We start from the raw sequence: 26,901 nt of genomic DNA on the forward strand, positions 1-26,901 counted from the left end.
TCTTCTGAGAGTCAGAGCAGCAGTGGCCAAATTTCAGCCTCTGTCACAGAACAGAGGGATTGTTGCCCGTTCTCCACTGATGTTCTGGCCACTTTAACTCTGTTAGTGTTGGTGCTGCTCAACCCTGCAGCGTCCCAGGATGTGCGCCCCACAGCTGGCGTCCCTGCCCTCACTTCCAGGGCTGGCGCGTCTCTATCCTTTGTGTTTCTAACGCCACCAGCCACCGGCCGCCCCGCGCACTCCCGGATCTTCGGGTCTCAGCCTATGACCAGTGAGCACACCGCGATTCCGGAGTTCCGTGAGAAGCCTGGTGGCGCGCGCACCCGGTTCAGGGTCTCAGTCTGCTGTTTCGCGGGTACCGTCCTCGAGACCCACCCACTCCCCCGTGCAGGTGGCTGCCGCTTCCCGGTGCCGAAACGCGGTGGCTCCCTCCCCCTTCCGTTTATCTTCCGATATCTGTGCGCGGTTTTACGGCTCCCCTCTTCGTACCTCAAGACTCAGCGCTGGAGATGTTCATTTGTAGAGATCCAGATGCATCTTCCTGCGTCTCAGGCTGATTCCGTGGTTATTTAGGCTGGTCTGGTACCTATCCAGCTCGACTCAGGGGACCGGCTGAAAAAGGGGTCCCCTACTCCTCCGCCATCTTAACTCCCATCCGATTTGGCTCTTTAAAATGTGTTGTTCAAGGGGAGTTTATGAGGTTAATTACTGGGACATTATATCAAGCAGATAATTTTGGGGGGAGGATTTTATTCTATTATGCATATGTGATGATATTCTAAAATGAATCAGCACTAGGTGCTTGTTACTTCATTATCTATCGAAGTTTACGAATCAAATATTTTCAGCTGACAATGTTGATCAAAAGATGTTCAGAGTTTATAAAAGAAAGCAGAACACTAACAACAGATATAAAAGACCACTTTATTTTTTAGTGTGTCTAAATTAAAAAAAAAATAAAGCTTTCCCTACATATGTTGGTTAGGAACTTTGGGTTTTAAGGAAAAGAGTGACTCAGGTAACTTCCAAGATTGGGAGGGAAGAAGTGGTTATTATAGGACACAGTGGAAGTAAGTCTGGCAGGAGTCTCAGCCACAGAGCAGGGGCTCACAGAGGCCCAGGGAATCCCCACAACTAGTTCTCACACGAAAAATAAGAGCACAGAGAGCAGGGAAGTTTGCTGGTGAAGAGCTTCCTTGGAAGTTGAACTACTGCCTGGGAATATTAAATAAATAAAAAAAAACCCAACCCTGAAACCATCCTATCAACTTCTGATAGGTTATATCTACATTTGAGTTCTTTCCTGTCATGGTGTATAATCAAGTCAAGTTTAGGGGCCTTTAATATTTTAAGGGCTACAATTCGTGTGTGTGTGTGTGTGTGTGTGTGTGTGTGTGTGTGTATGTATTTTAAGGGCTACAATTTGTACATGATCTAAGCTGCAGATGACCAGTACAAGTTTAGTTACATAAGAGCAGACAGAGTCAGTGAACAACAGATTTTTATGTGCACATCTGCTATGTGTTAGACACTGTCCTGCGTCCTGGGGATGCAACCAGTGAACCTTGGTTGGAGGATCTTGAGCAGAGCTAGACAAATCACAGTATTCCAATTAATACAGGATTTTTGTTATCTCTTGTTATGACAATTTTCAGGTGCTTAATTCCTTGCTTGCCTGTTTGGAGAGTGAAGTTCCTCAAAGGTAGGTTTTTTTAGTTTACATACTTTGTTTTATTTCCACTGTCAATTTATTACTGTTTGTAATAAATTGAATGTCCTGACGCAGGCGCTGTGGATGGCTTCTCAGCTTCTAGGCATCATGTTGTGTCTTTTTTTCTTCACTGGTATTACTTTAAATCGTGGACATCGCCATAATGAGTTTTATTCTTTTTTTTCCTGATCCTTAAAGAAAACCCTGATATAATTTGCTGAACTCTGATCCCATTAACTTAAAATTTTAGTTATGAAAGGTCAAGGTGTTATAGTTGTCGCTTTTCTCAATCTTAGAAATAGATGAGGTCAGCTTCATTCTCTGCCCCCAAGGGTATGTGTTAGTCAAAGCAGTATAAAGTTTGATTTTTCTAAGCCACTTTCAATAGACAACTGGTTTCACTCGAGTATTCATTAAATTGATGGTCATATACTTGGTCATAAGCATTTCTGAATAGTTCACAGTTCAGTGCTGGATGAGATGAAATCCTAGAGCTTTCTGTGTATCTGAGACACCATGCTAGGCACTAGAAGAGTAAAGATGAATTTAATACAATTCTGAAAAAAAGAAGTCCTCAAAGAGTTTTGGGTATATTTTTGATATCAGGTAGTTTGAAGGACTAATAAGTGGCAAAGAGTTTGCCTTTGAGGTGTAATACGTTATTAAAAGCTCTTCCTAGTGAGATATAAGAATGTGTGGGATATAGACTGTGGAATAAATATAAGGGCTTGATGAAGAAAGAGAGATATAAGAGTGGGGGGTGTCAAACAATAAAGACTGTGTATTTTTCTTGTGAGAATCATTCCCTTCTACCAGAGTCTGGTATTAAAAAACAGAACAAAACAAAACAAAAAACACCCTAAACTGAAAACAACTATTGAAATGAACATTCGGACAGAGTTCCTATAATTTGTGGAAACCCCACATTTACATAATGCTCAATTGGAAGCTAACAAGGAAAAAAAAATGTTAGGCAAGTGAATTATCTTTACAGGTTAATAAGACTGCCAGAAAGCAACTGAGAGAGTACTTTCAAGAGGCGAATTATTTACGTAATGACATTTCTTTTCATGCAAACCAAATTAATTTCTGGAATTATGTTAGAATGCACTCACCCCTCCCTCCCTTTTACAAGTTTTCAAGCTAAATTGTGTTAGATCTAGAAAACCACTAAATAGCCCCCCTGCCTATCTTCATGAGCCTTTAAAATGAAACTGTGTGTGAATGAGAGTGGAAAGAGTGATGGCACAAACCAAGAGAGCTAGAAAGTCGATCCATATCAAGGAGTAAGCATAAGGTCTGCACTGTCAGTAATTAGCATTCATACTGGGAAAGAAATTACATATTAATATACTGTGTGTTCTTTTATTAGGTGACTCATTTTTTAACAGTGACATGCCTGTGGACAGAAATGTAATTCTTCAGAGAGATTTAAAAGGTTGGGACTACATGCAATTCACCACATTAATCATGGGTTAGATCCAATAAATACCCATTGTGGGTTTTTTGTATTCATCAAGAGTTCAGAAGCAGTAGCATGTTCTGTCCCAAAATTGCAAAAAAAAATAAAATAAAATAAAATAAAATCTGAACTAAAAGGGGAGAAATGAAGGACCTGGAGAATCAAGGAATGTTTCTTATTTATTTCCGAAATCTGTCCTCTCTTTCTAATTGAGGTTAAACTTAAGACTAATCTTAGAGTCATCCATCTGGCTGATATGTGAGGTTTGTTGTTATTAATTAGTGTAGGAGGTAGGATAAACCAAAAATGTGTAACAATATTGGGAAATCATTTTAAGGATTTGCTGCTATTTAATCAATGTTTGAAAGATGTTTTTTGTTAGTTCAACTCTTGCTCCTGTGTATTGTATAATGCGTGGCAGTAGGAGAGAGGGAAAAAGTTTTTGTTTCTGATTATATAACACATTCTCATAGAAGCTTATGGTGCACAGAGTGTATAAGGCTAATCATCTTTAAATGCTGCGATGCATTTTCAGAGAATTACAATGTATAAGGGCATAGGACTCCTTATATGGTTTATCCTTTAAAAGATACTAACAGTGGAAATAGATAAGGCACTGTTAATGAATCTACATTGTAGTATTGTTTAAAATAATATGATATGAAGCATGAATTGCATTCATACATGAAAATGAAATCTGAATGCATTCTGCTAATGGAAGGCAAAAGTCAATTGTCATTTAGGTCACTGCGTGACGGTAGGAAATCATTTTAATGAAGCTAGCCCTGTTCAAAACAGTATGGATCTCAGCATATAAAAGAATATGAGTTCCCAAACAGGATCTCACTGGAGGCAAATACTATCAAGCAAGCAACTCAAGTGTACAGTAAAAGCTCCCACTAGCAAAAGGTTGAATAAGCTTGAATCAACAAAATAGATAGTTTTAAGTATTTTATTCTTCATATATTTGATGACTTTCAAAGTAGTACCCAGCTGCCTGCACTGTGTGAACTTTGGGGGAGAATTATGGTCATCTCAACCCTTACTATAGTTAAAGACTATGCTCCATTTAACTAAAATTATGCCCAAAGATAAACAATGGAGAACGTAGAATTTTCACTGGAGAAATCAAAGGCTGAAGTGTTTTAATCATGTCATTACTTAACAAGGTTTCTCTCCTCCTCCTCTCCCGATCAGAATTTCTTCATCAATTCGCAATTCTACTTTACCTCTCTCCTCCTTCAAAATTGGCAACCAGACTATTACGAAATGAAATCTTCAGCAAGCCTTCCAGTTAAAGGTGCTCTTTGTGGAAGATTTAATGGTAATAGGGACTGCAGGTTCCTACATTTACAATCTTTTTCAAAAGACAGCAAATTTTGGCAAGGAACTAAGAAAGTGCTGTCCTTAGTTCAATCTGCATTTATTCAAGGCCGTGCTGTATGCCCTTGGGCAATCAAAGAGTTTCGGAATGTGTGCCAAGTGTCATGTTATTGAGCTTGCTGCTGCCATCGGCTTCTCTTACCCAGGAAGGCTGTTGGGGAGATGATGACCCCAGGGAAATCAAGTCAAGTTTATTCAGCGTTCAGTCTCAGGCTATTGGTTAAGGAGACAATGGGAGTCCTGGATACAGTCTCTTCATTCCTTACTTCTTCCTTTTCTCCACTTAGTAGAGAGAAGCAGTTGAATCAGTGTGGTCAAATTTATTAATATGTGAATATAAAGAGGAAGAAAATATGTCCACAATAAGCCTGTGTATCAAAACTTTGCAATTCTTTCCTATTACATAAATTTTGTAGGTAAATTTTTATTTAGGAATGGAGAAGAAAAAAATGTATTCAAAGTATACAGCACTATCATACGCAAAATATATGGGCATTGCTGGGAATTCTGCTTCCCCATTGCTTCTGTGGCACGTTGGCATTAAAAATATCTACATTCGTAAGCAAGTTAAAAAACTAATAGAAAAAGGGACCACCAACAGGCAGTATAGTGGAGTTTAGTCCCTGTGTGGTGGTTTGCTGTTAGGGAGATCTGTTTGACCTTGTTTGGCAAATTACTTTAATTCCTCCCAGTCTCAGTTTTCTCATCTATAGAATGGAGGTGATAAAATTAATGGCATTTAATTGGATGGGGTGAAATGACATAGCTTTGAGTATTAAAACAAATGAAACATTGGTTATTAATAGTGCTAAAATATTAAAATAAAAAACCAAATGATTACATTTAACTTCTATCTAGTTGCTTTGTTTTGAGTAAAACCTTTATGGTTCTTTCTTCTGTTTGTCTCTGTCTTTCTCTGTAGAAGGATATTTCCTATTGCCCAGGAACTTACCTTAGGACCCATAGGTGAAAATAACAGGGATTGATTATTCCACATTAAAACAAAAACAAACTACCACTTTGGGGCCAGACTTATGTCTACAGGGCTTAATAAGGAGTTTAGAATTACCATGAGCCACCATTTCAGTCACCCTTTTCTCAGCCTATAGGGCCAACCTTGGAGCAGTGGTTGCAATGTGGGAACAGGATGGTGTACTTCTCTCTGTCCAAAGCCTGGTGAAGGGAGTCTTCAAGTGAATCACTTAGGAAGTTTATGGACGCCTATATCAAAGGACTTGGCAGAGTTTCCATAGGCCCTATGAGGAGGACTGCATTCCCCAAATTTGGCAGAATAATGATAATTTAGTTTTCTGTGTATCAAGTAAATAGCATAAGAGGTAGCTGAGCTTGAACCACTTGAACCATATTTACAGAGCTTGGCAGCAAGTGAGGGTGGGCTGTATTACAAATGGAGGATATCGAGGTCGAATGTAAGAGATTGAGCTGGACCCTCATCTCTGTGACTGTGCAGTGAGGCAGCCCTGTGTGACTTTCTAAGAACATATGCATGTGAGCCAGTACACAAGTGAACCAGCAATTGGGTGCTTATCACTTGGAGATCTTGACCAAGGGAAGTTGTGACACCAAGGAAGGAACTCTAGCTATGGGGTATTAAGCAAGGGAGCATTTGCTTTTGATACTCATCTTTTCTACCTGTGCCCAGCCATGTGAGGGAGTAGACCTAGGAGAGGGAGGGAAAATTTTAGAAGTTGTCATGTTTCCATCTGTCCCCCACAGAATGCTAGAGTTACAGAGGTGAAAGAGCAGGTGATGTTTTTTCCCCCACTTTAGGTGTCTTATATCAAGTATCTGGTCTGCGTGAGGGATGGCAGGAGTTGGAAGTTTGTAACTGCACTATTTTCTCCATCTCAATACACAGTTAGTACCCAGAAGTTTACTTTTACCTCGTAAGATAACTATATGCCCTCATCACTTTTGCTTTAGAATTTTATCAACTCTCTAGCTCTGTACCACAAATTAGTTTTCAGGGACTTTCATTATCCCACTCTCCTGCAGGAAACCATGTTGGTGCACTATATGAATGGCATGATGCTGGTAGGATCTGTAGAGCAGATGCCTTGAGAAGATACATAACTGCTAGAGGATCGAGATAAATCTCTCAAAATACAGGGGTCTACAACTTCAGTGAAATTTTTGAAGTTCTAGTGGTCTGAGAGATGTCTGGAAATGTGTTCAGATTGGAAAGAAGAGTTGCTAGACTTTTATCTCCTCATCAATAAAGCAGAAGTAATGCTTGAAGGGCTTCTTTGCATTTTGGGAATCAATATATACCGCATATGACTCATTTACAAATGCTGCTAGGTTTTTTTTTTTGTGGTGTCTAGAGCAAAAGACATGTCTCCAGCTAGTCTAAATTGCAGTATAAACAACTCTTTCAACTCTTACTGGTTGGTGGATCCAATCAGTAGTGGTCAAAATGTCTGATACAAATTGAAATGTTCATTGTGGCAGATAGAAGAATCAGAGTGGAAATACCTAGGGTTTTGGAGCAAAGCCATATTTTTTTTTCAGTAAGTAATTATTGTTTCTTTGAAAAACAGATCTTGTCTTGTTAATGGACCCTGATAGAAACTAAAGTCTGACCAAAGACACAGGGTGACCAAGCCGTGCAAGCTGCCCAGTTTGTACTTTATCGGAATCACAAGACATAAATTTGAAATGTGCGGCAATACTCTTTTATCAGTTGAAATGAGATATATAGGACTGGGGCTGAGTGGATAGTGAAGGCAAACTAAAATGTGTGTTAAGATGGTTATACTTCCACAGTGTTTGTTAGGTCCTTCAGCCTCCTTTCTCTCAATCTATATTTATAGCATCGTTGTGGGTTCCCACTGATCAATTGGTTGAGAAAGAAAACATCCAACGCTATTTTATAGATGACTTTAATCAATATGCTGGCACTATTTATGTGTTCTTCTATGATATTGTCATGTAATAGTGACTTTGAAAAACAATGAAAAAAGAAAAGTTCTCAGAGAACAGAGTTTAATAATGTACACCATTATCTAACTTATCAGAAAGGGACTATGTCCTGAGAGAAATGTGTATATCTATTCATAGACAGTAGCAAATGATTTGGCTAGATGATCAGAGTTTGGAAGGAATGAGATTGGAGGACTGGTGACAAGATTTGAAGAAGTATGGAAATGAACCTCTTGGAATTGGTTTATGGTATTTATATCTATCTATGGTTATACCAATACCTATATCATCTATCTATCTTTATGTCTATATCTATCTATATCCCTGTCATCTCCCATGTGACTGTTCCTAAGAAGAACTTCATTAAAAAGAAGGCTGTTAATAATAAGGACAAGATGCTTTACCCATGCCTGTCTGCAGCCTTCTTCCCTAGCCATTTTGATAAACTTTTTTAATGGGCTCTTGAAAAAAGTTGCCATGAGTGAAGAGGATGGTGGCTATGCACAAAATCAACTGGATTTATTGCCCTTTATCAAATCTCACTTGGCTACTCTTACTGCTAGTGTCAGAGTTCAATTCCAAGTTTCCGATAAGATATGTCCCCGGCAGTCCTGCTATTATTTGAGAAGTAATATGTCTCTTAGGAATAGACATATATTGTGGATTTTAAATTTTCTTCCTATTCTGACCTGTTCTGCCAACATTAATAGCCTTCCATAATACTTCATACAGCATTATTACAATCAAAACTGCTTCTTACTGGGGAACTCCAACACAGTGAAAGAACAAAGGCATAGTCTTTATAGTATGTAATTGTTTACAGTGAAAGAAGCAAGACAATGGGCTAATGCCTGTGATATTCACTGGATTTAGTATGTTCTCCCATCACCCAGAACCATGAAATAGCCTACTGGAGACTCAGCTACAGCGTTAGCTCCAGATAACATCTTAACGAGTTTAAGGCATTGCTCTACAGATTGTGTTTTGTGGACTCAATCAGTGACCAATACATGGAGTTGTTTCTTCATTTCCTAGAATACCCAATCTAAACATAAAGAGTAAAAGAGGAATGGGGTATATCTCTGTATTATGGCTATTGATCCAATTATAAAAAATTTCCTAACTGTCCCTGTGACTCTGAAGTGGTTTAGAGATCTTCCACCCACACAGGCAGTATTTCTACTTGGGTTTACTACTGTGGTTCTAGTAATTTGAAAGCTAAGATATTTTGAGTTCTTTGTGCCACTGGTGAACAGATAGAAAAGGGGCATGGTGTTGGCCATGATGATTGATCCTGATTATCAAGGTTGAAATATGGTTGCTGCTACACAATGGAGAGAAGGGAGGAATGGAGGGAACCCAGATTTTCCCCTGTGGTTCCCCTCCTCATTATCATGTAAAGCCTGTCAGTTAAAGAATCCCAGCAGTCTAAAATGCTGGTTATGCGCAAAGCAATGATGGAATGAGGTGTGGGAAAAAGAAGTAATAAATACAAACTGTGGCCTAATGACCATATGCAGAAGCATCCATTTTATCTTTCTTGTTGTTGCCAGGATTTAAAACTGTGGGTTTGAGTAATATTCCATTGTATATTTCACAACATTTGCAGCAACATGGACGGGACTGGAGGAGATAATGCTAAGCGAAAGAAGTCAAGCAGAGAAAGACAATTATCATATGGTTTCACTCATTTATGGAACATAAGAGCTAGGAAGATCGGTAGGAGAAGAAAGGGATAAAGAAAGGGGGGATAAACAGAAGGGGGAATGAACCATGAGAGACTATGGACTCTGGGAAACAAACTGAGGGCTTCAGAGGGGAGGCGGGTGGGGGAATGGGATAGGCCAGTGATGAGTATTAAGGAGGGCACATATTGCATGGTGCACTGGGTGTTATACGCAAGTAATGACTCACAGAACTTTACATCAAAATCTAGGGATGTACTGTATGGTGACTAACATAATATAATAAAAATTATTATTAAAAAAATAAATAAAATGTAGAATTGGAAAACAACAACAACAACAACAACAAAACTGTGGGTTTGGTAGATTGTATTATTATTCCGATGTATTTTCTACTTCTCCTTGAGGAGAGAAAATAAATTTTTCCACGCCACTAACTTCAGACTTAACTATCTTAATGTTTTTGGCCAGTGAAAAGTGAAAAGTGATATGAATTACTACCAGCAGAAATTTAAGTTAGTGAATGGTTCTTTGTATTTTCTGTTCCATTTGCCATGAGATCACTAATATTTCAGAGAGAGGGTACTGCAACAACATGGGTTTCAAAGACTACTTGGAGAGAGTTGCAGCTTACCTACAATAGGTAGAGAGTGTTAATGAGAAATAAATCTTCGTTGGGGGAACCCCTGAGGTTTTGGGGTTGTTATTGTAGTGCTATTGAGTCTATCCTGGCTTATATGGTGTATTTTTACAAATCTTAACAATCTAAATTTTTTATATCATTCTCCTTTTCTCCCAGTTTTTTATAAAGAGTGTGTTGGTAGTGGTTGACTATATAGGCAAGCCCATGGTTATAGAATAATAAAATTGGATCAAATAAATCTAGATAAAGAGTCATTATCACCTCTTGATTCTAGACTTGACTCTAGATATAATAACTGATAATGGTGTGGCTAGCTGAGGAGTATATTTTTGGTTATATAATAGTTGTAGTATGTTAGAGGGGAAAATGTTAGGAGGTGGATGTTTAAATATGAAAAGAAGGATATATTTTAGTGTTGGGCAACCCAAAAGGTAGATTGTGGTAGACATTTGCCATTTTTTTCAGTTGTCCATATCTGAACCCATTTTCTGTGTTTGTGATTTCCATGAGCATAGTTGAGAGGCCAGGCCAGTCTCCCACCAAGAAACCTGAAAATTCCAGACGAGCCCTCCCAACATCTCTCAACTCATAGGCATGATCAAATGATCTGGGCTCCATCAGTTAGATGCACAGTGCCACACTCGTTTTTCCAGAGTGGGGATTTGAAAAACCAGGATATAAATTCAGATTTTTGTGATTCTAAAACCATGGTAAACTTTTAACTAAAGCATGTCACTAAGGAACGAGTGGGAGTTAAGTTGTTCTACCACCTACTGGCTTTGTGATCCTGGGCTAATCATTTAACCTGACTGAACCTCAGTTCCTTGTCTGGAAGTTGAGAATAATGAGAGCATGCCTCCATAGAGCCCTTGTGAAGAAAAAAAAAAATGTAATAATGCATACACAATACATTAAATGAGACAATGTGTGAAGGAAGGGCTAAATAATTGGGAGTTTAGCCATGCCGACAAGCAGGGATTGTGGTGAATGCTTGTGGGAGTAATGGCGGCAGCGGTGAGCCTGAGTTCCCAGGGCATCCGTGGCAGTGATGTTAGCTCCAGCCTCTGCTGTCCATGCCAGCTCTGGTGGGGGCTATTTCCTTACTGGCTAAGTTCTGTGATATGATGAGGCACTGCTTCTGTCTGCAAAGCTTCAGCATGGTTCTCCAGCCCTCCTAATGATGCTGTGAACTGCCCGTTATCTTTTAGTAAAGTCCTGCTCTGCCATAACTGCCAAGTCTGGTTTTGTTGCTTGGAACTAAGAACTTTTGCTATTTTGATGGGCCCACCTGGCTTTATTTCTGATGGTCTAAAATGCATGGATTTTAGAAATCAGACAAATCTGGTTTGAATTCTTCTGTGTCTTTTACCAGCCTGAGTGACCCGTTCAAATTTCTTGAACTCTGAGCTTCTAACTTCCTGTCCTTAAATGTAAATAATAATACTTACTAATGGGGTAATCAGAAACTGAGTTAATATGTATTAAAAATGCCTATCACTGAATCTCACTTTTTTTAAAATCAAGATTTATTTATCTATTATTTTAGAGAGAGAGTGCAAGCAGGGGGGAGGGTACAGAGAGAGGCAGATAATCTCAAGCAGACTCCCTGTTGAGTGTGGAGCCTGACACAGGGTTTGATCTCACAACCCTGAGATCATGACCTGAGCCGAAACCAAGAGTTCAATGCTTAACTGACTGAGCCACCCAGATGTCCCTGAGTGTCACTTCTAATAAGCATGTACGAAAGTGAATTCTGCCCCAGCCCCAGCCTGTATGGCCGCCTTTGTCTCCTTCATGATAGAGGTTGGGCTATGTAAAACATTATAAAATAACTATTGGCCCTTATATTGGAATGAGTCACAGAACCTGGGGGAGTGATATACCTTTCAGAGGACATGGAAAATAATTGGAAAAGGCAATTTCTCTAGCTCTAGGCCTATATTAACTGGGTAGAAAGAATGGGGATAACATAGAATGAAGCGTGTTACATCTTCGATTGCCTTTTGCTTGCATTCAGTGGTAATTGAGTCGCATTATTTGTAATTTTCTGCATTATTTGTGTCAAGCCCATTAGGCAACTGCATCATTAGTATCATATTCACAAGTGTTATCATGCAGTTACAGCCAACAGTCACTTAATGGAAAAATCCACTTTGAATCATGTGGGTGTTTTCTTTCTTTTCTCCCTATTTCCTTCTTTCATCTTGCTAATGACACACAAGCCTGTGTCACACACAGGCTAATGACATACATGCACACACACGCACATGCATGTATGCACACATCATAAAGCATAACATATATGCCATGCTTTCCTATTAATGGTAAAGAATTTAGCTACTAAGTGTGCCCAGGGTAATGATTCAGTAAAGGCACATTAACTCACTTACTTTGAGTATTAGAAATATTTTATTTGCTATTTTATTACTATTCTTAAAAGCGTTACTTTAGGGCAGGGGTTTTTAAATGTTGGTGTGCATAAAAATCATTAAGGAGATCACCAAATATGCAGATTCCATGGTCCACTCAAATGAGGTAGGTATTATTATAGCTCTGCTTCTACAGTGCAGAAACTGAGGAACAGAAAGGCTAAATTAATGACTTGGCTACAGTCACTGATGCAGTCAGATTTTGATGCCAGGTATTTCTTATCCTGACTTCATATTACATAGAGAATAAAAGCAGATTACTGTGCTCTCTGATAGATATCTAAGAACAATGTCAGTTTTAGTAACTTTTTCTTACTCTAGTGACCCAGGTAGAATTTGTTGTTGGCTTTTTGATATCAGTTAGATCTTTGCTAATTTTCAATTGGGAATGACAAGTCATATTCTCTCACTTTTGTTTCTTCTATTGTTATACCTTTTCCTGATCGAATGAAAATAGATATCAAATAACTGTACACCAAAGCAGACACTTGCAAGAATAATCACTTAAAAACACTTGCTTATTTTCCCAGATCTGCCAAAGCTTTCCATGCATTTTGGATTTAGGACTGAAAAATAGATCCTTTGGGACTGTTAAGGGATTATGATCTTGGGAAATTAATCCATAGTAAAAATGTGTTTACAGTGCTTGGACTTTCTCAAACCTTCATCTGGAGAAAATTTATGACTCTCTTCCCCTCTACTGCCTCATTTCCAATTTTTTCATTACCACTGAATGCTTTCTATATACAATGACTCTTTATATGCTATCCTACTTAATCCTTAGAGCAACCTGCAAGGTAGATACTAGTCTTCCCATTTTATAGATGATCAAAAAGGAGCTTAGAGAGGCTAACTTCTCAAATATCACAGAGCTAATCATTAGCAGAGCAATTTATAATTATTGACTCCAGTTCCATTTCACTCTAAAATCTGTGCCCTTACGTACCAAAACCGCCTATTTAACAGAATCATAGGTTTTTATGTTCTTGGGACAAGCCAGTAATAAATTCAACAATAGCAATCATAACCAAACCCTGAACAAACAGACTTTATATCCTCCAGCACGTTATGGAGTTGCTCTGCAGAGTAGAAAGTTAAACTTCAGTGGAATGGGAAGGTTGAGATCTCTTTATGACCCAGTAACTGTTCTCATGGCAATGACAAAATGGCAGAAGAGCCACACACAGGTGACAGGAGTCCTAGCACAGCACTCTGTTTGTGCAACCTTTATTAAATGGAGCCTTTGGCTTCCACCTGCGGTTTTGTAGTTGTGCCTCCCACTGAGCACACATTTGATCTTCCGATTAATTAGGTGCACCGTGGCTAGAAGCCCACAATCAAGCATACATATTTCAGAGCTTAAACTGGGTTCCTCCTAAGATGAAAGCAGAATGTTTCAAAGTGCAGCATAAATCCTCATGTCATCTTCTTGGAAAATGAATGACATTAACAATATTAATTTATTGATAAAATAAAAAACATTAGAAGGAAATGATGCACTTCAACTTTTACTTCTAATTTGTATTTTTATGACAAGATTTTTATTGGAGGAAAGTGACGGTGATCTTTTTGAGGGGATCTTTAATTAGAACAGATTAATTCTATCTCTTTGGCATTACTAAGTAAAAAAATGAACTCCCGAAGATATTGTCTCTAAAATGCTTAAAAGTCTACCCACATTCTTTCTGAGATGGAGACATTGCATTGCTTTTAGTTTTTCTTAAAATGATTCAGTATTTTATAGGACAAGTAACACTTCCCTATTTAATTGCTCTTCTATCCAAAAGCGTGTCACCGAGCTTCTTATTTTTTAAGAAGTTCCAACTGTCTCAGTTTCCTGTTTATTCTCCCTTTCTTTGACTTTTTTCCAAACATGTGTCTTTCATCTCTGCAGTGAGCAACAAATAACCAGCCAAGACTCTCTCCTCCATCTTACCCTTTTCTCCGTGCTAAGGTAATCTCAGTGTGCTGTGTTTCCTTTCTCCATGGTGGCTAGAGTACTGCCAGCATGTAAGACACTAACAACTCATTTCCAATCTTCAGCTACGTAATTAACAGCAAAGATGAATAGATAGAACAAGGATTCATTTGCACAGCCTCAGTGGCCCTCTTTGTGTGTTATCTAGGATGGATGATCTATATTTTTATCTTCCTGCTCATTTGCTTACCTTAATAGGGTGCCCTGATAAATGTGCAGTAGCAACCAGACATTTGCTCATCAACTCTGTGGGATAGATCATTCTTTGTTTAAACTAGTCTTTGCGGAACTGACAGATCCAATGGGGGCTTGCAAAAAAGAATGTAATTTGAATTGTCCTGTTTATATCACCTCTTATCTGTTGTCTTTAATAAACTTTCTAGACATTTTCCTTTTAGAGTTTTTGTTAATATATCAGAAGAAACTTGTAAATGCATTCTTGTTATAACAAGTGTAAAAAAAGCCTTTGTAAATGGAAAGCTAATAATTATCTCTGCTCCCCATTTCCTTAAATAGAATACCAATGCTAACAGCCAAGGATGTATGTTTATAATCCCATTTCCATGGATACATACATACATATATAAAAATATATATGCATATATATATATCTCCATGTTTTAATATTTTTACAGAACTGAAATACTGTATGTTCTTTTTTTTTTTACAGGGAAATGTTTATTTTATTTTATTTATTTATTTTTTTATAATAATATTTTTTATTATATTATGTTAGTCACCATACAGTACATCCCTGGTTTTTGATGTAAAGTTCCATGATTCATTAATTGCGTATAACACCCAGTGCACAATGCAATACATGCGCTTCTTAATACCCATCACCAGCCTATCCCATTCCCCCACCCCCCTCCCCTCTGAAGCCCTCAGTTTGTTTCTCAGAGTCCATAGTCTCTCATGCTTCATTCCGCCTTCTGATTACGCCCCCTTTCTTTATCCCTTTCTTCTCCTACCGATCTTCCTAGTTCTTATGTTCCATAGATGAGAGAAACTATATGATAATTGTCTTTCTCTGCTTGACTTCTTTCACTTAGCATTATCTCTTCCAGTGCCGTCCATGTTGCAGCAAATGTTGAGAAATCATTCTTTTTGATAGCTGAGTAATATTCCATTGCATATATGGACCACATATTCTTAATCCAGTCATCTGTTTGAAGGGCATCTCAGCTCCTTCCACAATTTAGCTATTGTGGCCAAGGCTGCTATGAACATTGGGGTGCATATGGCCCTCCTCTTCACTGTATCTTTGGGGTAAATACCCAGTAGTGCAATGGCTGGTCATAGGGTAGCTCAATTTTTAACTTTTTAAGGGACCACCACACTGTTTTCCAGAGTGGCTGTACCAACTTGCATTCCCACCAACAATGTAGGAGGGATCCCTTTCTCCACATCCTCTCCAACAATTGTTGTTTCTTGCCTTGTCAATTTTTGCCATTCTACCTGGTGTAAGGTGGTATCTTAGTGTGGTTTTGATTTGAATTTCCCTGATGGCTAATGATTTTGAATATTTTTTCATGTGTCTATTAGCCATTTGTATGTCTTCATTGGAAAAGTATCTGTTCATATCTTCTGCCCATTTTATGATTTATTTGTTTCTCGTGTATTGAGTTTGAGAAGTTCTTTGTAGATCTTGGATACCAGTCTTTTATCTGTAGCATCAGTTGCAAATATCTTCTCCCATTCCGTGGGCTGCCTCTTAGTTTTTTTGACTGTTTCCTTGGCTGTGCAGAAGCTTTTTATCTTGATGAAGTCTCACAAGTTCATTTTATCTTTTGTTTCTCTTGCCTTTGGGGATGTGTCATGAAAAAGGTTGCTGTGGCTGATGTCGTAGACATTGCTGCCTATGCTCTCCTCTAGGATTTTGATGGATTCCTATCTCACATCGAGGTCTTTCATCCCTTTAGAGTTTATCTTTGTGTATGGTGTGAGAGAGTGGTCAAGTTTCATTCTTTTGCATGTAGCTGTCCAGTTTTCCCAGCACCATTTATTGAAGAGACTGTCTTTTTTCCACTGGATGTTTTTTCCTGGTTTATCAAAGATTAGTTGCCCAAAGAGCCGAGGGTCCATTTCTGGGTTCTCTATTCTGTTCCATTGGTCTATGTGCCAGTACCATGCTGTCTTTGTGATCACAGCTTTGTAGTACAGCTTGAAATCCAGCATTGTGATGCCCCCAGCTTTGTTTTTCCTTTTCAACAGTTCCTTGGCGATTTGAGGCCTTTTCTGGTTCCACACAAATTTAAGGGCTGTTTGTTCCAGCTCTTTGAAAAATGTCATTGGTATTTTGATTGGGATAGCATTGAAAGTGTAGATTGCTCTGGGGAGCATAGACATTTTAACTATGTTAATTCTTCTGATCCATGAGTATGGAATATTTTTCCATCTTTTTGTGTCTTCCTCAATGTCTTTCAAGAGTGATTTGTAGTTTCTAGAATATAGATCCTTTACGTCTCTGGTTAAGTTAATTACAAGATAACATATGATTTTTGGTGCTATTGTGAAATACTGTATGTTCTTCTTCACAGTTATATTTTGTAAAAATATAGCCATTCAAAAGTTGTCATTGTGTATCCAGGCAATGTTCTAGGCCCTGGGAATATGAAGGTCAGCAAGATGGCTAACTTACTGCCCTTGTAAAGCTTACATGTTAGTGAATCATGGCTATTCCTCAGATCTTAGACACAGAACCAGATGATTTAACAAATGACTTTGTAATCTTACAAATTTTCTTTCCTATGGATAAATATTTACATATTTTCCACTTTTACTGTTGTTGCCAACAATGTTATATTAAGTATCCTTATATAGATATTATTATGTACCAGTCTTTTTTGCTTAATAGGGTAGATTTTTTAAAACTGGAATATCTGGAAAAAATAAACACATACTTATCATTTTAATAAACATTATAAATAACTTTCCAAAAGGTTGTAGCATCCTTAGGTGCAATGCTTCTGCCATTCACACATCCACCAAAAATATGGAAGAGTGTTTGTTTTCTTTCATCCTGGATAGTAGCCCTCTTTTACCATTCACAAATTGCCAGTTGTGAAAAAAGGGGTGCTATTTTGAGTATAATTTACATTTTCCTAGTCAGTAGTGAGATAGAGTAGCCTTTCATGTTTATTAGTCATTTGCATTCTTCTAGACTCTTGTTGGATTTTTTGGTCTCAGTTTCCTTCTTTTTTCTGTTTCTTTATATATGACATTTTAACCCTGTGTGTCTTAAATGTATTGCAAATATTTCCCCAAGTTCATTTGTCTTTTTATTGTGCTTTTTGGCATATTTTTTTTCACATAAAATTCTAAATTCTTCATGTAATCAAATAGGTTTAATTTTCCCTTTATGATTTCTAGGTTTCCTCTCTCACTTAAGAAATTGTTCCCCACCCTAAGATTATTCAGGTATTAGCTTAAAATTTCTTCTGAATGTTTTATTGTTTTATTTTTATATTTAGGTACTTACTGCATTAATATTTTGTTTCTGTACATGGTGTAGTTTGGGTTTTAGCATCATTTTTTTCCAGGTTGGTGGTGGATTTTTCAGGATCAGTCATGACCTAGTTCCCCACTCCCTCCAAACAGAATTGCCACCTTGCTACACAGATTCCCAGGCATTTGTAATAGTCTATACCTCTTGTTAAGTTTCATGGAGCTTCTAGATTTTTCCAAGTTCTATAATATAATCACAGGGGGTTAGGAAGCAATTGAGAGTGTTGAAACGTATTGGTGACTTCATTGTCATCAGTTTCTCATTAATGGGATGAGGAGTCAAATGCTATTCCCTCAGAGCTAATAAATGATGATACCAGTGCTGTTACCTCACTTTCTTCTGATGAAATTTTTGTATTAATAAACATAGTTCATGTAAAAATCTAAATTCCCTTTAGTTTGTTCCAAACATAAAGTAGCTTACATTTTCTCATATTATAAGGCTATATTGCTTTTAATCAAGTTAACATTGTCCACCGGCATTGCAAAGGCTACAATTTATTTGTTTCTAACATGCCTTGTAGTTGATTAAATTGACATTCACACTTTCAAGCTCACCACACCATAATAATCACATGGAAGCTAGATATTGGAAAGAACAAAAGCCAGCATATTCTCCCTTGAAAACGTTGGCAAGCTTTATATATCAAAACTCTTTAGCTCAGTAGTTCTCAAGGTATGTGTTGTAGAATACCAGATCCACAGGATAAGTTAAGTTAATTTTATATTCAAAAGAGATTCTGTGTCAAAAAATTTGGCGAATGTTAGAGCAAATATATTCAAATAGTGTTTTTACTGCAGGACTTCTCAGAGGCTTTAGCATACTCTTATGGATTATACATTTCCAATAGAGGCATATTATATGCAGTGTTTCCCAAACTTATTTGACTATACTTCTCTTCCCTCCCATGGTTTACATAGTTGGTGTTTCTTAGAACATACTTTGGAAATGCTGCTCTTGTCTATTCTTGTTTGTCATCATAACCTTCTATTTTTCCCCAGTAAGAAGAAAATGCAAGTATATAGAAAGAATAAGAATAACCTAATTATCTGAATTGGCTTAGTTTGGTCTTTTACGTGGAAAAAATTGCTGATTAAAAATAACTGGTCCATTACTGGCCTTTTGTATGACATCTCAGTACAAAATCTTCATGTTTTCCTGGGATGATGATCAACTTTTATAGTTGGCACTAAGTGGTCTTTTTGATGATGGGCCTTACATTGTTGCTAGGCTTCCCAAACTCAAAACAAATCCCTTCCCTTCCAAAGTTGTACTCCCTTCTGTTGTTGTTTTTTCCCTCCTGAGGGGATCTTTCTAGATACATTATGAGCATTGAGTGGTTGTGGGAGCAATTGCTTATGAAGGTTTATATTCTGTTATTTGAAACCTATTTGTGCTGTGGTAGGGAAAACTCCTGTAGGAATCTTTACTTAAAGCGTTGGTTTTGCTTCTTTATTTTCTTAAATCAATATTATAATCAATTCTGTTATCTTTTGAACTTTTTCTAACCTAATTCTATCCTCCCGGCAGTCAGTTGGTTAAAAGTCAGTGCTTTTCTGGTGGGCACATTCACTGGTTCTGCAAATCAGCATTTTTATTTTCTCTCTAGAGAGATGTTGACAAGAATGCTCCAATAATTAACTTGCCTGTCCTGGTGGGCTGACTATTGATACTCTCATCAAAAACATGCTAACATTAAGTGTGTTTTAATATTTCTATGAGGTTAAGTATTAAGGTCTAAAAAACCAGTGAACTATTTTTTTTTCTCTTCTTTCTTTTCCTCCTTCCTTCTTTCCACCCCCTCCTCCCTTCTGCTGCTTCTCCTTTCTTCCTTGAACTGTGCTGTTCATTAACATAAGACTGGTATAGCAACTTTAGTAGAGAAGCTGGGAAGGGGCCAAGTGTAGCGTTAAGGAAGCAGTAGGTTATACATAGGAAATTTAAGACACAGGTGTTGGTTCCTCATTTCATTTTACAAGTAAAGAACTGACAGTGATAAAAACATTATTTCATATCTGTTCTCAATAGAGTTACATAGAAAGGGAAAGGTTCTGCACTATTTTCTTTATATTTGCTACTCAGAAGAAAATTTGCTAGCTTTACTGGCAACATTTTTACTCTTGTCATTGACAAACCGCTCTAATTGTTCCTAACTCCCTTAGTTTTTCTTGTCCATAGGCACTGTTAGACTACTTTCTTCCCTTATTTTAGTTGTCTTTTTTATTTGCTCCTGTGAAGAATTTTTTAAAGCAAAGACACCTATTTATATTTCTAACAGTTTGTTCTATGATTTGTTTTCTTTCTCAACTTTGGGGCTGGCAGAATATAGGTATGCATAGCATCTATGAATAAAGGGCATTTTATATTATCTTATTAATTCATAGTGATAGACTAAGAGTCAGGAAACTTGGGTTTTTATTTCTTTTTTAAATTTATTTTTATTATATTATGTTAGTCACCATACAGTACATTCCTAGTTTTTGATGTTAAGTTCCATGATTCATTACTTGCGTATAACACCCAGTGCACCATGCAATACGTGCCCTCCTTACTACCCATCACCAGCCTATCCCATTCCCCCACCCCTCTCCCCTCTGAAGCCCTCAGTTTGTTTCTCAGAGTCCGTAGTCTCTCATGCTTCATTCCGCCTTCTGTTTACCCCCCCTTTCTTATTCCCCTTCTTCTCCTACCGATCTTCCTACTTCTTGTGTTCCATAAATGAGTGAAACCCTATGATAATTGTCTTTCTCTGCTTGACTTATTTCACTTAGCATTATCTCCTCCAGTGCCATCCATGTTGCAGCAAATGTTGAGAAATTGTTCTTTTTGATAGCTGAGTAATATTCCATTGTCTATATGGACCACATCTTCTTAATCCAGTCATCTGTTTGAAGGGCATCTCAGCTCCTTCCACGATTTAGCTATTGTGGACAAGGCTGCTATGAACATTGGGGTGCATATGGCCCTCCTCTTCACTATGTCTGTATCTTTGGGGTAAATACTCAGTAGTGCAATGGCTGGATCATAGGGTAGCTCAATTTTTATGTTTTCAAGGGACCACCACACTGTTTTCCAAAGTGGCTGTACCAACTTGCATTCCCACCAACAATGTAGGAGGGATCCCCTTTCTCCACATCCTCTCCAACATTTGTTGTTTCCTGCCTTGTCAATTTTTGCCATTCTACCTGGCATAAGGTGGTATCTTAGTGTGGTTTTGATTTGAATTTGCCTGATGGCTAATGATTTTGAACATTTTTTCATGTGTCTGTTAGCCATTTGTATGTCTTCATTGGAAAAGTGTCTGTTCATATCTTCTGTCCATTTTTTGATTTGTTTATTTGTTTCTTGTGTATTGAGTTTGAGAAGTTCTTTATAGATCTTGGATACCAGTCTTTTATCTGTAGTGCCATTTGCAAATATGGGTTTTTATTTATATCTCTGCCTGGAACTTACTTGCTTTTTTCATCTTAAAAAGTCATTGGTGCTAATAATTTTTGGTCTATACATCTCATAAGTCTATAAACTCTTCTGTAAAACATGGATGAAGCTAGAGAGTATCATGCTAAGTGAAATGAGTCAGTCAGAGAAAGACCAATACCATATGATTTCACTCATATGTGGAACTGAAGAAACAAAACAAATGAACAAAGAAGGGGAAAAAAAGAGAGACACACAAACCAAGAAATAGACTCTTAACTATAGAGAACAAACTGCTTGTTACCAGAGGGGTGGTGGCTGGGAGGATGGGTGAAGTAGGTGATGGGGATTAAAGAGGGCATTTGTGACGAGCACTAGGTGATGTATGGAAGTGTTGAATCACTATATTTTACCCCTGAGACTAATATAACACTCTATGTTAAGTATACTGGAGTTAAAATAAAATTAAAAAAAAGAATATGTCAGACATGACAGTATTCTCTTCTGAAAACAAGATAAGCTGAGTGTATTTTAAATATATTATAATTTGTCTTCCTTTATAACCAGAAAAGTAAAATTATAATAAATTTAGATTTCAACGTACCAAAGAAAACATGGGATGCTGAATATAAAAGTTGTAAAAGAGTTCTAATAAAATCTTACATGTATTTTTCTTTCTGTAAACATATTATTTATTCATCACTTATTTATCAAGTGAATTTGGCAGCTAGAGTGTGCCAGTGCATATGGATGCGATGATAAATAATATAAATTCTTATCTCAAGGTAACGTATACATTATTAGGGTTTGCTGAACCATCAACTTGTAATTGTTGTAAGAATTTTCCTGATCTAATTTTGTGAATTCACCTAAATTTTAATAGTTTACTTGTTGTTTAAGTTCATTTGCTTATTTTTAATTTTTTTTTATTTTGGTTGAGGGGGAGAATAGAGGTTGCATAATTTAAATATTGGGTTCAATATCCAGATGATGTCTGGATTTCTAACACTTGTTTGTACTCTACCTCATTGCTAATAAAGATACCAACTTTGTTATTTATTGGAACACTACTTTTTTCCCCTTTAATATCTCAGATTGTCTCTTTGGTGTTTTGAATTCACTCCTTAAATTTCTTTGACAGATCTTGATATTTTTGGCTCAAATTGTCTTCTTAATGATTTTGTTTTCTCCCTATCACAAATTATATGTTTCGTCTATTTTTAGCTTTTGTTTTCAGTGGAGAATTTTAGTTTTCACTCAATAGCTAACGTTTCCTTCAGGAAATAATTATTTGTTGTTTTTTTGGGTCAAGATATATGATAAAAACATATAATAAAGCATTATAGAACATTTATATGATAAACCATTTTATATGACAAAACATGAGTTAAATGTTTATGGAACTGATTGACAGTCCATGTAATCTGCGTTCATTTCTCTGTGTGTATGTGTGATTTTGTGTGCAGCTTACAACCTCCATTTGCCAATAAAATCTTGTGATAGATATTTCCTAAAGGTCATGCAGCACATATAAATTAAATACATTCATCATGGTCTTATTTTATTTGAAGATGCTCCTTGAAGATACTTAGAGGAATGTCCATGAATAGTTTGAAAATTGTTTCTTTAGGAAATATACTTATTTCAGATCTTTTGAAATTATTTTCTCCTCTGTTCATGAGAGATCATTGGCTTTGACAGAGTCTTCCATTATAATTAGGACAGTTGCTCTCAGTTTGCTGAATGTATTTGTGAGGAAATTGCCACATTGATTGATATAATAAAAACCTAAATTTATAAGACTGACAGTGAAGACTGACAACATCTTTTCATGGGAGGAACAACTGGACACTAACATTATTTCTTGTATTATTCAGGAATCTTTTGGTTGCAAATGATGGAAACCCAGCTGGGACTAAATCAATCAAAAGATGACTTATTAAAAGATATAATTTTGAGAATTACTGGAATTGAAGAACAATCAAGGTTTGGAAGGCAGGAATTTGGGGAACTTCCTCAGGGATTTTGTTAGTTGAGATATCAGTTCAGCTGTTTTGATAATATGGCTTAAGACACAAGATTTATTTATCTCTTATGTAAAAGCATGAGTGAGTAGACAGTTTGGAGGGAGAAGGTTACCTGATCAATGTCATCTGGAGTCCAAAGTCCTTCTCTCTGTTTATTCTACCATACCTAAGTGTGTTATATTTTTTGCATGATTTGTTCTGGATTACTTCCTGTCAGGTCTAAGCTCCAGCCCTTGGGATTGGGAAAAAATGGGAGAGCAAGCTATTTCCTTATAAGAATGTGAAACAAAAGTTACTCACATCGGTTCTGCTCACGTGTTTTTTGTTTTTGTTTTTGTTTTTTTTTCTGAATTTAGCCATATTGCTACCAGAGAGGCTGGGAATTATAGTCTCTAGCTGATGCGTCCCACTAAAACTTGAGAATTCTGTTGCACTGAAAGGAGGGATGAGAGAAAGGATAGCAGGGGCAAATTGCAGTCTCCAGCACAGGACTAAGAATGTTTGAACATAATCAAGATTCTGTCTTTGCCACTTTGTTTCTCCTTCTATCAGCGGACTTATTATATGCTGCTACGGGACACAGAGCAGGAGATATGGTTATCAGTATGGTTATATGGTTATATGTTTATACTGCCTCAGCATTATATATATATGTTTATGGTTATTAGTATAAACATATGGTTATATGTTTATACTGCCTCAGCATCAAGATCAGTACGGTCTTTAACAAGTAAGCTCAACCCTTTTTTTGTCCCTGTTATGTTGCCATAACTAGAGAGGAGGTAGGGTCTCAGTAAGGGTAACATTCATGATTTTAACACATAGTTTTTAGGTATCCATGTGTCATGCAATGTTCTAGACCAGGGCTAAATTTTATCTGCTACCTGCTTTTTAAAATAGGTTTTTATTTTTTTATTTTTATTATTTTTATTTTTTATTTTTTTCACAAGAAAGTTTTTAATTTTATTTATTTTTTAATCCATACTTTATTTATTTATTAATAATATTTTTTATTATATTATTTTTGTCACCATACAGTACATCCCTGGTTTTTGATGTAAAGTTCAATGATTCATTAGTTGCATATAACACCCAGTGCACCATGCAATACGTGCCCTCCTTACTACACATCACCAGCCCAGGTTAAAAATAAACTCTTATTATAGCATAGTCACACCCATTTGTTTACATGTAGTCTGTGGCTGCTTTTGTGTTACAATAGCAGAGTTGAGTCGTTGTGGCAGAAATAGTATGTTCTCAAAGCCTAGAATATTTATTATGTGGCACATTAAAGGAAGAGTTTGCCGACTACTGCTGTAGATGTCAGGGATACAATGGTGATCAAGACATGCAAAGTCTCCATCCTTATACAGAAAATATACATAGGATTTGCCATCTGAGATCCAGTTTTCTGGGTGATTGCTATCTCTTACTAGGGTGTCTGATGGAGCAAGTGATCTGATTGTTTATTATCTGCAAGGGCTTTCGGGTCTCTTTGGGGTAGCTCTACATAACGTAGTATGTCCATACAAGGAGGGTTATGGCATTGCAACCCCAGTCAGTGTCCTTATAAATTTACAGAAGAGATTTCACAGTCATCAAAATAACCTTTGTACCTTTGGTTATGTCTTATACTTGGCTTCTGGTCCTTTTTGGTCCATGAATAATTCAAGCTATTATTTTGTTGTATTATCTGTTCACATTGTGGTTTTCTTCCTTCTGACCATTTTCCATATGGCTTATTCCATTTTTCTTGATCTGTATTCTCATGGCATTTGGATTATTTTGAAAATGGTCATGTCACCTCTGGCTGAAACAGTAACATCCTTTTTCTTTCTGATTTAAATATTTCCACCCTTTCCATTTTGTTCTTCATTTTTTCTTAAAAATTTATAGAAGTGAATTCAGAATGTAGAAATTCTTTCAGTTTGATTGAGGTTACTCATTACAGGTCTCACTCAATCTGCAAAGTAATGCAGTACATTAGTTTAACACTCATACGCCCTCCACTGCAGGATGACATCCCGCCAACATCTGATTATAAGTCTCGAGATTAGAGCCTTCCTGTAACACAGCCGTTGGGAGTTCAGGACTTGTCTGCCTAGAAATATGCTGCCATCAGAAGGTGGATAATTAATATGAGCGGAAGTAATGAAGTAGGGGGTAAAGGTCCAAGAGCCTTATGGCAGGAGAAATTTATGATGGGGGAAACTTTATAATGAGAACAAAGTGTACATTAGTAGATTTATCAAAGGGTTGAAATTGAAAATCTGTTGAGTATGGTGTGTGCTCATTGACTTCATCTTTAGTCCAATCAGGACTGAGAGGCTTACTGTGGCCTCATTTAGTTTATTAGCTATCAGCTTATTCTTCTTGACTTTGTACTTGACTCCCTCCTCCCTTCCTCCTTTCCTCCTTCCCTCCCTCTCCCACTACCTCCCTTCCTTCCTTTCTTCCCTCTAGCCAGTCTGTCTCCTACCCTCCTTCCCTCACTCTTCTCTTTTCCTCTGTCTCTTGTTCCCTTTTCTCTCCCTTCCATTCTTCCACAAATAACTATGGAGTGCTTACTGTGCGATAGGTTCTGAGCAAGATACTACTCAGAATGTAACTGAACAATCAAGACATAGTCCTTATCCTCATGGAGCTTTTGATTTCACAAGGGAGACAAACAATAAAAAAGGCAATTATTGGAGGGGACTGTGGAAGCACATGCCAGGAATGGATAGACTTTTTCCTAGTTACAATGATTTAGTAATTACATAATCACTTTTTTATTAATATAAATTTCATTAGTTCAATATTTTTCTATAAATGCTGATGAACTTTCTAAATGACAAGGTAAGACTTCTATCCAAGAACTGTTAAAATGATCACCAGGCAGTATAATCACTAGCATCATTAAGTTGGTCCTTTGACACGACTACCAATTAAAACAATATCTTCTTTTAAGGAAACTCTGGTTAGCTTTACATTATTATGTATAGTAAACTTGTATTTCTTTAAAAAATTCTCAAAATAACTCAAAATTTTTATTGGGTTCCCCCAAGATTCTAATTCTTTGGCAGTTACATTTGAGAGATAGTCCTCGTACTTTCCAGTATGATCACTATAGAGAGGTGGAAGGCTGGTGAATGTATCAGAAAGTGTGAACATGTCTCTGGAAATTGTTGTTGCCCCTGATTACTTATACTTAAGCAGGGGTGATGATGGTTAATAATAATAATAGTAGTGATAGTAATATAGATAACACTCTCATGGTGCTAAGTTGCAAGTGCTTTACGTATACTAACTCACTCACCCTCACAATTCTATCATCAGCTCCATTTTATAGATGAAGTAACTGAAGTCAACAGCTGGTAAGTGACTGACCTGGGGGATTCCAAACCCAGGCTCTGGGGTGGACACTTGTAAACATTATGCTGTCCTTACTCTAACAGCTGCATAATGTTGAGCAGTTTTCTCATGGTAAGAGAAGAGGACAGTTTTTGGACTTAAATGACCTGAGTTCTAATACCATCACCATGCCTTTTGCCTTGGTTTACATAACTAAATGGAGAGATTGAGTTATATTGATATTCGACAAAGTATGTCTCTAGACAGTTTCTATAAAAAAGGGCTTAGTAGTTAAAGAAGTTTAAGAAATGCTACAAAGTATATTCCTCTCTTGGCAAGTTGCAGGGCTCCAAAATGTCCTGCAGTAGACACCTATCTAACT

Source organism: Ursus arctos, unplaced genomic scaffold, assembly GCF_023065955.2.
Source record: "Ursus arctos isolate Adak ecotype North America unplaced genomic scaffold, UrsArc2.0 scaffold_9, whole genome shotgun sequence".
NCBI classification, from domain to species: Eukaryota; Metazoa; Chordata; class Mammalia; order Carnivora; family Ursidae; genus Ursus; species Ursus arctos.